The sequence below is a fragment of the Apium graveolens genome, unplaced genomic scaffold, assembly GCF_009905375.1.
Source record: "Apium graveolens cultivar Ventura unplaced genomic scaffold, ASM990537v1 ctg6010, whole genome shotgun sequence".
Lineage (NCBI taxonomy): Eukaryota > Viridiplantae > Streptophyta > Magnoliopsida > Apiales > Apiaceae > Apium > Apium graveolens.
Genome location: NW_027419187.1, coordinates 39,650 through 54,327, shown reverse-complemented (window position 1 = coordinate 54,327; position 14,678 = coordinate 39,650). Strand labels below are relative to the sequence as shown.

At 31.3% G+C, this 14,678-nt stretch overlaps 2 long non-coding RNA genes across 2 annotated transcripts; both read left to right on the top strand.

The window, feature by feature from the left end:
• The first annotated feature begins 3,955 nt into the window (after nucleotides 1-3,955).
• Nucleotides 3,956-5,342, top strand: LOC141702968 (uncharacterized). The gene is made up of 3 exons (XR_012567316.1): nucleotides 3,956-4,079; nucleotides 4,201-4,268; nucleotides 5,254-5,342. It is a non-coding gene; the product is annotated as an uncharacterized LOC141702968 (long non-coding RNA).
• Nucleotides 5,343-5,458: 116 nt separating this feature from the next.
• LOC141702969 (uncharacterized) lies at nucleotides 5,459-6,001 on the top strand. Its single transcript, XR_012567317.1, has 3 exons — nucleotides 5,459-5,550; nucleotides 5,796-5,830; nucleotides 5,972-6,001. It is a non-coding gene; the product is annotated as an uncharacterized LOC141702969 (long non-coding RNA).
• The last annotated feature ends 8,677 nt before the right edge of the window (nucleotides 6,002-14,678 follow it).

Sequence of the window (14,678 nt, the reverse complement as noted above, 5' to 3'; positions counted from 1 at the left end):
ACAGGGCAAAGGAAAGAAAGTCATATGGATCATAGACAGTGGATTCTCAAGACATATGACACGTGATATGGCCCTCCTATCATACTTTGCCCATTAGTGACTTTTGGAGACAATAGAAAAGGTTTCACAATGGGATATGGCAAATAATTTCTGGAAATGTTGTCATTGAAGATGTAGCACTGGTAGCTGGTAAGGATTCAAGGTCTCATGTGAAAGTTAAGTCTGCACACCTCAAAATTATATAGGCTTGATTTAAATCTAAATAAATCTTTTATAAATTTCACTTTAAATTTCTTTACCCAATTAACCTTTTATTTCTATTATTACTAGCTAGTATCTCATAGATTACTTTAATATTATCAAGTTTTAACTTATTTTTTAACTACAGAGTTTCTACTAGAAAGAAATAAATTGTGGAAGATAATAATAGAAGATGTTATTGGTTTGATAAGATTTGAACCATATATTTTTATTTGTATCTTTAAGTTATTAATATTAAAATTAAACTTATTTTATGTTGTAGGCAATATTCAAACTATGATTTCAAAATAAAAGTAATATTTTTCAAATGTTTATAGGAATCATGGTTTTTTGTTAATCAACTACATATAAACAACTAGCCAAATGTATACATATTCATAAAATAAGGTGTATCATTCTATTATAATTAATAAATATAATAGAAGAAAAAAGGAGAATATTTATTAATAATATGAAGAGAATCTTAAAAGTACCAATTCATGTCCAAAAAGTAACTTAATATCAAACACACACTCACACACACATATTGAGACAGACCACACATTAAGCACATTCATGTTCATATCCACACACTCACAATTTACATTAATATCCATATTTATATCTTTATCTGTATCATCAATCTTAGTTTCAAACAAAAATCTCTACCACCTACCTCTCTTATCTCTATAGCCTTTTTTCATCACAACCACCTCCTTATTTACATTGTGAAGCAATCTAATCAATTTCATCTCTCTTGGCACATAGGCCTTTTTCATCACAACCACCTCCTTATTTACATTGTGAAGCAATCTAATCAATTTCATCTCTCTTGGCACAAAATACAGTCATAAATTGTATATTTTCAGGTAAATTTACTCTATCACATGTAGATCTGCTCTAACAAAATACATGTGATAAAAAAATAGGTAGATTTGGTAAACAAACAAGTCCTTAGATATATACATGAGAGTATGTTTTTATCTTTGATTATATAGCACCTTCAATCAAACTTCTAATAACAAGGTGACTTCAATTTAAGAAACCCCCTTTCTTTATAGTTCTTTCACAAGTATCCAGAAAACTCTATCACAAGTAAATTCCCTAAAAACAAGTAGATTTATTAATTTCAATAATAATTGGTAATTACTATTTTTTTAATTTTGCATTACATGGATTAGTAATTTGTGTAAATATAAAGATCGTGATAGTTTAGTTTGATTTTTTTCCCTATATCAACAATTTTAATAGCAACCACCACCATTGTTAAGGAAAACATCCTTATTGTAAGCAAAGACCCCACTTAATCCTTCTATCTGATCCTTTACAAGTAGATCTGGGAACATATAGATCCAATATATTGCGAAAAATGTTCATAATTAATTGGTTATATTTTGTGCTATATAGATTGGTATTTGTGTAATTATAATCAGTAATGGTTAAGTTTGATTTTTGTTATAATTTGTGTGTGTGTATATATATGTGTGTGTTTATATGCTAATTAATATGTATGCACTAATTCCCAATAATTCTCAGGATCGAAATGGAGTCCACCTCATCTAACTTGAAAAGGATGCATAGGGAGGAGGGTAGGAGGCCACCAATGTCCTAAAAGGACAAAACAATTATCAAAATTTGAGCAAATAAGCAAAAATACAATTTTGAAGCCGCTCTAGCCGATTTGATTGTAAGTATGAATCTCTAGATCTAAATACTTGTGGTGATATTTGTTTATTACAATCTAATTATGATTAATCATTTATAAACTTTTTTTTATAATAATCTAATCTATAATTAATCATTTGTAAACTTTAACATGTCAGGATAATTCATTTGCAAGCTTCATGGTCAGATCACAATAACTTCAGACAAATTAGGTATGGAAAACCCTTTGATGTGATTGTTTATATATTTTGATCTTGTGCCTCTACTGTATCTCAATGATTAGCTACATAAGACTCAATCAATCTAAAGAGGTGATTAGGTCGTCTCATTGTTAAAAAAAAGTAGCATATGTGTATCTTTAAATCCCCTCTGCACCCCTCATTTCTTTAAATAGTTTCATATATATATTTTTTAAGTTATAGAACTATATGTTATATGCACCTTAAAACATGTGTTGGACATAATTGAGGTGACGAAGGAGTACGTAATTAAACACCTAATTGTTTGTTTTCATCAATTTTTAACTTGCTTATTCAAATTTTTTGAAGATCTATTATATATAGTTTGCATTTCAATGGTGGTTTAAGTGAACCCAGATTTGATAGGTTTAAGTGGTTTAAATATCACCCTAAACATATATTATACTCCATGGTGACCTAAATTTTATTTGCAGTATTGACATCAACAAAGATATATCGTCTATTTTTCACAATGGAACCAGCATAGATTCTAGCCAGGAGACCTCTATTGTGCAGTGGTAAGATGTTGATATGTGTATATATATATATATATATGCAAATGTTTCTATTTGGTATAATATCTGAGTGGACACATGCAAAAGGTTTGGTCTATAATTTTATTTATAGTATAGCAGTTGCACATGTACCTTTCAAGGGATTTCTGGTTAACATTGACTGCAGAATGTTCTATATGTCGTACTCTTTTGATACCTAATTTTTTATCTTCTACTAATTTCAGGGGCCTAAGTGCCTCTCGAGAGCAGGAACTTAACCAACAATCAGTAGGGGACAGTGATCTGTACTTGACGGTCAGCTATTCATTTTTTATATTTTCATTTTAATAACATTTCGGGTGTATTGACAATTTCTTTGATAAGTGCAGCCTTTATTTGGCAAGTTTGGATATGGAGTAGCTGTTTCCTCTATGCATTTAGGGAGGTAAGCAACTGGAAATTCAGTTTATTGCTCTTTGTGCCTATTGTCATATCTGTATATTTCGGCAACAAAATTCTATATATTGACACTGCAAGAAAAAAAGACTAAATTCGACAGGAAAATCTTGATTAGGTTTTAAAATTTGTCTGTTACCTATCTGCTTCTAATTAGGCGTGCCAGATATGCTCAAACACAAAGGCCTCTGGGGAAATATGTATCATTGATATCGAAAGTGATGGCTCCCTACAAGATTCAAGTGGAGCTCTGATAAAGATGGTAATATCACCCGATTTATGAATTAATCTTATGATGTTTAATTTTATGTTTTTTCTAGCTAGTTACACACTCTCAACTTCATTGACTTGCATAAAAAATTTAGACTGAGGGTGTGAATGCCAAGCACCTCAGAAGAGGATCTGATAGAATCATTCAGGGGAAGATTTACAAAGGTAACTGCTGCAGTTTGCGTATATATGTAAATAAGCACCTCCAAATATCTCCTCCATACTAACACTAAACTGACAGGTGCAAATTTTTGATCTTCATATGGAGGTGTAGGGTTACATAAACTCCTGTGCAGACTTAAGGATATCTATTTCCCTTACATCCAGGTTACTTTCTTGCTACTATACATATTTATTCAGAAAAAATAATAAAGAGCTAGTAGATCTACCTAGCTTTTTATGCTTACATATGTTGAGTTACCACTGGACAGATTGATAAAACCTGTGCTCTTAGGGTCAAGCCAGTTGAGTTTCAGGTACAAACCTATTAATCTTATTGCAACATTTTAACATTATATTTTGTTGGAGATCTATAATTAAATCTTTTGAAACCATTTAGCATTTATTGGATTATAATTCCTTATTGTTCTCCAGGTGAATGGCCAAAATTTAGCTTATATAGATGGTGGAAAGGTTTCCATCACTAACTTGCACGCCTGCAGTGGCCCAGAATTCAAATTGCAGCTTTGCTTATCATCCATTCCAGAAGTTGCTGGTAACTATTTCTTGTGTTCAAGTGTAGCCTACAGTCTTACTAGGTTCTTAGAAATTAAAATATTGTAATTGCTAGCAAGTGCAAATATGACATTTAGTAATTAAGAATGTTGGTTGTTCAGGATCACCATCATGCACATCTAGGAAAGGAAATGCAAGAATGACATTTGTATACTTTCCAATAATCCAGGTAGATATGTATATACTTATGAAATCCTAGTGTTTAGTTGATCTCATGTTTATATAGTAAGTATCTCATTTTAAATTCGTTATCATCAATATTTATTAACCTACTGTTAAAAGAACAATTAAAGGTTATTCATTTGACTATTAGAATAATATTTGAAATTTTATTAAAGAGTGGATATGGATCATTAAAAATAAAATCCGGTCCGAAAAAAATCTGATCCGATAATGATCCGATCCGATAAGTAACACATATGTATTTAGAACGATCCGATCCGTTAACGATCTCATCCGACTTTATATTTTTTATATATATAATATTATTCACATATAATACAATATATTATATATATATAACATATTATATGTATCTTAATTTTTTGATTATCACTTGTACAACTTGTTTAGGTGTTAACTTTCAAGTATTAAAGTTTATGAGAGAGGTATTACATTGAATTAGATGGCACCCACGTTGCTTGTTGTAAACAAGATTTACAAAGAGCTTGTATATAAGTGAAGTCCCCTTATTAAGTTTAATCTCTGCTGAACTTTTGCTTTATTAGTCATGTTTGTTATCATGATTCTTGTTAATATATTTGTATTTATAATTCAATTATTATAATACATGTTTAAATTGATACATGGTATTTTTTATATAATTTTTTTTTTAAAATTATAAACAACTTGGACTCTAATCCATTACCAGCGATCCTAACAAATCCGAATATGAATCGGCCTATAAGAAATCTGATAATATCCGATCCGAATCCGAATTAGGTAAAATTAAATTGATCACGATATGAATCAATACCGATCCAATACAAATCCCATCCATTGACAACCCTATATCACTTTACTCAAATGCATACATAGAGAACTTGTGCAAAAGACTTTTGCTACCTCTTTTGAATTAAATGAGACATCGTATATGTATATATTTATTTTATATTATTTTATAAATCCAGCATGTGTATTTATTATTTACGAAGGGGGAAGAAAACACTGATAGGATTATTAAAGAGCTGGATGTGAGTGGATATGGTATTGAAGGCTTTAGTTGTGTATCTGTGAGGCGGCTTTGGGCGTTTACTTCCAAATGCTTGTGGGTAAGCTATACCTTCCTATATTTGATCATTTTTAAATTTGTTTTATATATGATGACTGAACAGTTTGCTCCATCATAACCTCAACTCAGGCACTACTTCCATTTATGGAGCCCAAGCTCAAAACTGGTGATGAAGCATATAGATTAAAAAGATGCTACTCTAGAGTTAAATGCTTCATCGGTAAGAAAACATATATATTTATATACATAATTAAAATATCAGTGTAGAACCTTAGAGTTTGGATATGGATAGTTTTTACATATACACACAGGGTGTACAAACTATGTAATGTTGCAGTAACTTTAGTTTTAACTTTAGTCATATTATAGGTAAACTTTAATTATAACTCTAAGGTCCTGCTTACATAAAACAAATTATAACACAAAAAGAGAGCTGGTTTTAAATTACCCCAATTCTGATTGCAGAGACAGATGGTGGTTTTTTCCCAACACAATGCAAGGTATGTAATTAAATAGGTACACCGTACAGCCATGTTTGCTACTAATTATGTAGTACATTTGACATAAAAATTTGTATACGGCAATTTGGTAGATAATTGTTTTTATATTTTAATGTAATCTTAAGTGATTTTGTTTTCTAGACTGACTTGATGCATGAAGATCCGTACACGAATGCCTTTGAAGAGCTTTGGTGCTCAACTGCCTCGTGACCACCAAGGTATTAGTGTTGAAACAATCAACCAATTGTACATCCCGTCTCATCTTTTACCTATCTTAATTAATGCAATAAAGCTTTTCTTATCTTTTCTCATGGACTTACAGGGCTACATGTCCAAATTCTTAAAGAAGAAAATATATGGTCACTTCCCCAACTGGAGAGGCTGTATAAAGACTGGATCTTGAACATGCATACCAAGTTGACGAGGAAGTTGTCTGCAACGACCAAGAAACTGTAATGGCCAATGTTAATCCTTCAAATAAATGGTTACTTGGTATACTCCCCATGGTGAGGGTGCATGCAAGATAATTATTTTATTATTTAATTTACCAAGATTCATGTTCTTTTTCTGGTTAATATTTATGGCTACTTCTTACTATAATTTAACCAATACTTTTTTAACTATAGGAATTTCTCTACTATGTATATATATGTAGTTGTAAGGGTTTGCAAAAAAGTAAGCAGGAAAGGAAAATTGTGGCAATCAGGGCAGAAGATCAAAATTTGGAAAGGAGCTTCTGCAAAATTCCAAAAGACAAATACATATGCCACCATAGATTACATTCTAGTAGAAGGTTTTCCTGGATCTACAGGTGGTAAGTAATTGAATAATTGTATTTATGCTTAAATTCACTATCTCTTTAATTTTTATTATACAGTAAAAATGGGTAATACCTGCATGCTTAATTATAGAAACAATAAATAATATTAGAAGTCTGACTTATTTTTCATTTCTTTTCTCCTTCAATTATTTGCTTTACAAAGGGGAATCTTATTTTATTTGCAGGTACGCGATTATAAATATAATATTTTTTTCTATATTTTTGCTTTTTTATAATTTATTTATAGTTTATTATATTTCTTTTGTCAATGAAAAGGAGAATAGATACAGAGCATGACATGAGATGTCAAGTAATAAAGAACAGTAACGAGGAGTATATTATAATTAATATTCGTCAAGCTGTTATATTACCGTTGAGAGCTATTGACTCCGGAAAGGTTTTGATATCTTTAAGTAACGCTTTAACATTGGTGGTATTCATTCTTGAGAGACTATTTTGCTAATGGTTATTTTCACATTAGGTTGAAGAGGTTGACTCTTTTCGATGGAATAAAAAAATTAGCAAGCATTTAGAAGATCAACCTCGACATGTTATCTCCGGTGTGCGTGATTCTCCCCCAAACATGATGAATGTTTCTTTTTTAAGGGAAAGAGACGGTAAGACAAATTTGTACTCTCTAAAACTTGAATACTTATGAAATATGTGTATTTTATTGAATTATTTATATTATGCTATATCACCAACAAGAGCATATATATTATAAACTGATAATAAGATCCAATAATATATAACTATAAATAACCTCTTTAAAAGTCGTGTAATACTTTTAAATATGTTTACGTTCTATCATCAACTTATTTTCTAGTGAAAAAAGCGTCAATGAAATCTTTATAAAGCTTTCTTAAATTTATCTATAGAAAAATATTGCAGATGATATAGGATTAATTTTATGATTTTCTTCTTTCAAGTATCTTTTTCCAAGTTCAAATACATATATTGTGCTATCCTGTTTTGGAAATTCCAACTTATCATGGGCTTATATGCTACAGCCTTCTAACAATGGACTTCAAACGCAAAATAAAGAGACTTATTTGTGGGAAGAAATCAAAGGCTCAAATCTCGGTAGGTGAAACAAATGATTGGAATATCTGAATAAGTTGAATTGATCAATTGTATTTGAAGATTAGTACATCGATAAATTATTAACTTAGCTATATGTATAAATAGAGGGCTTAGTAACTTATTATGTTGTAGATATATATATACAACAATGTGAAAATCATGAACTGTATTGACTAAAATGAAAAGCAAAGTGGAGTTACATGAAAAATCTTCCCCACTACTAATTTAACCTCCTCCACTAATTAGAGTAGACATATAAAGTTCTGCAACGTTAATTAAACTCCCAATGTTAATTATGTTAACAATGTTAACCGATTGTCCGCGTCATCCTTGGAATTTGTTTTTTTAGATGCCAAATGCAGTGACTACTGCAATAGTGAATGCTAGTTCAATATGTTGAAATGGATATATATTCAGTATTCAACTCATGTCGTCTTAAAAGTGAATATATTGTCACTGTGATAACAGCTTAGATGCTAATATTTGGGCATCATATACGAAAATATGATTTCCAAATATTAGTCGGTTATCTGGTCACATGTCGCATAAAGTGTGTTTAAATTCAGATATAAATTACAATTTGTAAGTTTTACTTGATTGTATATCAAATTTAATAGATTTTTAAAATTTTGTTCTTCTTTAGATGATATTTCTTAATCTGCTAAACTTTTAATCTCCTTATTTATCCTATGTAGGTTACTTGACTATCAGAAAAGTGAGGAAGCTCTTATTCTAAGGGTATATATATTTCTTAGCATGTTAGAAAAAACAGAAAAATCAATTAATAGAGATAGATGCCACTAATTCAATTTCCTTGTTAAATATACATAACTTTTGAGTAAAACTTACATACCTCCTTTTTTTTTACAGGAACAAGAACTCAGAGGCAAACTTGCTAAGTCACAGCAGGAGTATGATGAGCTGTGCCCCAAAGTATTGTCAACTATTTAAAAGACTACTGTGATTTATAAATGTATATATATATCAATAATCTACCATGTGAAATCTTTAGTTCAGGTGGAAATTTTTGTTGTAGATTTCGATACCAAAATCTATTTACTAATATAATGTAAAAAACAAACTGAAACCATATTTCAACAATATAGCCTAAAGTTGCAACTAAAGTGTGGATTTGCTCATTTTACTGTATTACGCTATTGAACCCATGACACATGTGTGCAAACATATGACCCCAATCAAATGAGTTAAATTCCCATTTCATTATATTTTGATAACATAAGCATTGAGCTACATACTTGTTTCTTCATTTTGGGTAACTAAATTTATACTATAATTTAATATATTCTAAGACTTGGTTAATTAGCTTATTAGCAAATAATAACTTTATACTCATGTGTAAGAGCGGTATTATAATTTTTTAATTTATAAAGAACTTTATAAATTAAATAATTAACTTGTTGACATATATAACCATATTAACTATTGATAATATCTTACCATATAATAATAATTTAATTATTATCGAGACTCGGGTAATTAACTCACTTTGATATACCAATTTTATACTAGTGTAACAGTCAAGGGTATAATCAAGCCGAGTTAGTCGAAAACTGTGACACTCGAACTCAATTAAAAAATGTTCGGGTTCGAGCACGAACTCGAGTTCAACCAAACCTTAAATCTCAAACTCGAAACTCGGGTCTTAAAAATTTTGATAGACTCAAGTTTTTCTTTGGAAACATTTAATTTGTAATTACTATTTTGTCCCCGTATTTAAATAAATATGGAAAAGTATATTACCATATTATAAAGAATTTATATAAATTAAATAAATAACTTATTGATATTATATTACCATATTAATTTGTTGATAATATATTACTGTGTAATATTAATTTATTAATTATCGAGACTTGGGTATTTAACTCACTTCCATATACTAACTTTATACTTGTGTACAACAACCAAGAGTATAATCGAGCCGAGCCCGGTTGAAAACTACCAGTCTTGAACTCGATTAAAAATATTCGGGTTCGAGTATGAACTCTATTAAAAATGTTCGGGATCAAGCACGAGCTCAGTTTCAACCGAACCTTAAATCAAACTCGAAACTCGGGTCATAAAAGTTTTGATATTAACAACATAGAAGTTTTAAATCTTCTATATTCTTAATATTATTTTCTTGGCTTTGAGATTTTCTGTTATAAATCTATTATACATGGTTTTTAGGAAATTACTTTGGTTCTAGAAGAACTAGAGAAACTGAAGAATGTGAAGAAGAAATTCTTAAGCAGGTTCGACTACAACAAATCTGGCCATTTACGGCGGTTTTTTTGAACTGAAATCGTCGTAATTGAGCCATTTACGACGGAAAAAAAATCGTCGTTTTTGGTCGAGTAGTAAGTTCGTTTTTTCGTCACAAGATAAAATTGCGTCGCAAGTTAGAAAGTAGGGCCCATGTGTTCAATAAAATAATAAATATACTTAAGACGAAAACTATTGTCATATGTTTAGAACTTACGAAAGATAATATTGTCGTATTTTTAGAACTTACGACGAAAAAAGCGCCGTATTAACGGAAATAAGAATTAAAAAAAACGTCGAAATCTGGAAAATACAGATTCCTTTGAGCTTCATTTTGGGCAACTTCCGACAACACCAAACTCAACAAAAACATCATTTTTAATGCAATTTAACATGTCAAATAACTATAAATCTATGAATCATGAACGAGTTTAACCATTCAAAGAGTTCACGCCGGAAAATCTTGACTTCCGACCAACAAAGCACATTTAATCATTACACTAATGTCCCGGAAATACAGAAGTTACTAGATTTAACCATCAGGAACGTGAAAATCTTTTGTAAACTGTAAATGAAATACAGAGATGGATAATACGTGCAATCACCACAACAATTACTTTAACCATCAACAACGTTTCTATTTAATACAATTTTGCAGTAGCGACAAATCACAATAAGATTACAAGGTTCGTAAAAAAGTACAACCCATAATATAATTTAATTGAAACACAGATGATAGGCATGCAAATTCGCCGGACACGGCCGTCGACCTTGCTGTGCCGGTCCTTCGCCGGCCGGACACGGACGCCGCCTCGTTATAGTGTGCCGATAATTGTGCGTGTGAGTCCATCAGAGTTTAACATGTTGAGTTAGTTTTAGATAAAGAAAGTGGGGGGTTTTAGAGAGAGGTGGGAGAAGAATGAGAGAGAGAGGAGGATGTAATAATTGAGGGGAGTGGTGGAGAGGGTAGAGTTATGTTTCATTTAGAACCGTCTAGATAGCTGCTCCTCACTTTGGCAATTGGTAATGAAGGGTTGTAAATTGATTCCAAAATATCAATCCAAGTGATATGCTGTGGGCAAATGAAATATTGCCGTGTGTCCACACACAAACCTCAACATTTGTTCGTAGTAGTATCTATATCTATATTATAATATTATTTCTTAATTTTGGTTATTTAAAAAATAATAAATAGTGTTATATATCCGCTAAATTACTAAATTATTAAACTCTGTTTTCCTTAGATTTTAAGAAGCTTCTCCACCTCTGTTTTCATGTATTTTGCCCCCCCTCTCTCCCCTCTCTCCGATAACTATTTAAGTCAGCTGGCCAGACTTGGTCTTTTAGCCGTCGTGGGACGACGGAGATGGCAGAGGCTCCTCCGCGGAATCGGTCAAGCTTTCGGTCGCTATCTTTCCCTTTTGAAATTCATGGCTTTGCTAGTTTATGTAATAAGTAACATTATGGAGTTTGTTAATTCGTCTGGATGGGGTCGAATTTAATATCTTATATTTGACAAGATACGGTCGAGTTAATATTTGGGCGGGCTTTTTTAAAATATTTCAGAAATTTAATTATTTGGGCGGGATTTTCAAATTTTAAGTGTAAAATCAATTTTGACAGGTGTCGGTTGAATTTGGACGGTTGAATTTAGCGGTCGAATTTAACCGATCATATTTAGACGGTCGTATTCATACTAAATACAACCGACTACTAAATATCACTCCCATATGTACAACCGGGACTAAAATTGGTCGTATTTAGCTAAATACTACTGCTGGCGGTCGTATTTAGTTAAATACGACCGATTTTGAGCCGGTAGTATTTAGCCGTTTTTCTTGTAGTGACATGTGTGCAAACATATGACCCCAATCAATTGAGTTAAATGCCCATTTCATTATATTTTGATAACATCAACACTGAGCTACATATATACTTGTTTCTTATTTTGGGTAACTAAACTTATACTATAATTTAATATTATTGTAAGACTTGGGTAATTAGCTCATTACCATATAATAACTTTATGCTTAAATTCACTATCTCTTATTTTTTTATTATACAGTAGAAATGGGTAATACCTGCATGCTTAATTATAAAATAAAAAATAATATTAGAAGCCTCACTTATTTTTCATTTCTTTTTTCCTTCAATTATTTGCTTTACAAAGGGGAATCTTATTTTATTTGCAGGTACGCGATTATAAGTATAATATTTTTTGCTATATTTTCGCTTTTTTATAATTTTTTTATAGTTTGTTATATTCTTTTGTCAATGAAAAGGAGAATAGATACACAGCATGACATGGGATGTCAAGTAATAAGAACAGTAACGAGGAGTATATTATAATTAATATTATAAAATGTCTATCTGCGACCAAGTTTATCAGTGACCGCAAAATCAGTAGCTATTTTTTTGGATCAACGACGGGTTCAGCGACCGCGGCCAAAGTCGTCGCTAACCGGACTTTAGCGACGGCCGGTGGTCGCTAATAGGACAGAAATATTAAATCATTCCATTAAAAAAACCGTGAAAAACTGGCGGTAATTTATTAGCTATTGATTTTATTTGCGACCGACGTTGGTTGCAGAAAATGCCACACCAGCAACAAAATCAAGGACTTTAATCAATAGCTAAACCGGAGACCAAATAAAGGCGGCGACCAGTGGCTTTCTGCGATCGAGGTCCGTCGCCAATAATTTTTTTATTTTATAAGTTGTTTAAAGTTTTGGCGCGCTATTTAATTAGCAATCAAAGCACATCTACGACCGAATGTAGTCACAAATACGAAATAATGAAAAATACAATTTTTTAATTATAAATAGTATTTTATTTATATATTTTTTAAATCAAATTGTTATTAAAATATATCTTAAATTTGTTTTAATAAGAAAGAATTAAAAATATATTTTTTAAATTTAGAAAATAAAATTGACGCAATATTTTAGACACCAAGAAATATTTCAAATCGAGTGCGATTACAGATTTCAAGTATTTAAAATATATTTTTTTTAACTTTAAATAGTATGTTATTTATATGTAGCATTTTTAAATCAAATTATAATTAAAAAAATATCTTAAAATTTAGTTTCTAATTCTTTTGAAATATTCAAAGAATATAAGGTAGAAACGCAAACAGAGAAAATATAAAGTTTACGATCAGGTCGTGGAAGAGTATACTTAAGCCTCAAATTCAAGAGTTTATTGAAGGAGTGTGATATTGTATCACAACTTACTCCTTCTGGAACACCTCAATTGAATAGATATTCTGAGAGAAGAAATCGTACATTATTGGACATGTTGCGATCGATGATGAGTCAAGCGGATCTTTCAATAAGTTTGTAGGGTTATGCTCTAGAAATGGCTGCTTACACGTTTAACCGAGTTCCGAAAAAAAGCGGTTCAAAAGACTCCATATGAGATATGGACTGATAAACTTCATAGCATGTCATTTATAAAAATTTAGGGACGTGAAGCATTTGTAAAACGTTTAGCCTCTGACAAGTTTGGACCAAAATTAGATGATGCTATATTGTGGGATATCCAAGTAAGACTAGGGTATAAAATTTTATAATTCTTCTGAGAACAAAGTGTTTGTTGCTCGGACGGATGTATTTTTTCAGGGAGAACTACTTTCTAAGAAAATTAGTGGGAGGACAATACATCTTGGTGAAGATCGAGAACCACATGATAAAATTGAACCACAGATGGAACAAGATTAGGATGTACATCAAACTATAGAAATTAATCATGTTTAGGAAACACGGGTTATTCATAGATCAAGTAGGATTCACCATGACCCCGAGAAAAAATATGGATTTATTTTGACTCGAAATGGTAATGCGATGCTTAGGATAATGATAAGCCTCTCACCTATCAAGATTCTATGAACGGTCCAAACTTCGAGAGATGGATGGAGGCCATGAAATCCGAGATGGAATCTATGTATCAAAATAAAGTATTGACTTTTATTGATCCACACTAAGGGGTAAAACCTATAGGGTGCAAGTGGAAAACTGACATGGATGGTAAAGTACATACATATAAGGCGCGACTAGTGGCTTATTATGATATATATTATGATGAAACTTTTAAACAGTTGCTATGGTCAAGTCCATTAGGATTTTGTTAGGAATAGCTGCTTACTTTGACTACGAGATTTGGCAAATGGATGTCAAAACCGCTTTCTATATGAGAGCCATGAAGAGGATGTATATATGATACAACTTGAGGGTTTTGTCGATCCAAAGTTTGCTAAGATGGTTTGTAAGTTGCTTTTATCTATTTATAGGTTAAAGCAAGCCTAAAGTAGATGGAATATTCATTTTGATGAAACAGTCAAAGAGTTTACTTTATTCAAAATGCAGATGAACCGTGTATTTACAAGAAGGTTAGTGGGAACCATGTGACATTCATATTATTCTATATAGATGACATATAACGAATAGGGAATGACATAACTTCTCTACAGGCTGTTAAGACTTGGTTGAGAAATAGTTTCTCGATGAAAGACTTAGGCGATGCTAGCTAAATATTGAGAATCACGATATATATAGATAGATAAGAAGATTAATTGGCCTAAGTCATAGTACACATATTGACAAAATATTGCATCATTTTAGAATGCAAGAGGCAAGTAGGGGATACGTCCCGATGTATCGTAAGATAGTGATCTCATAG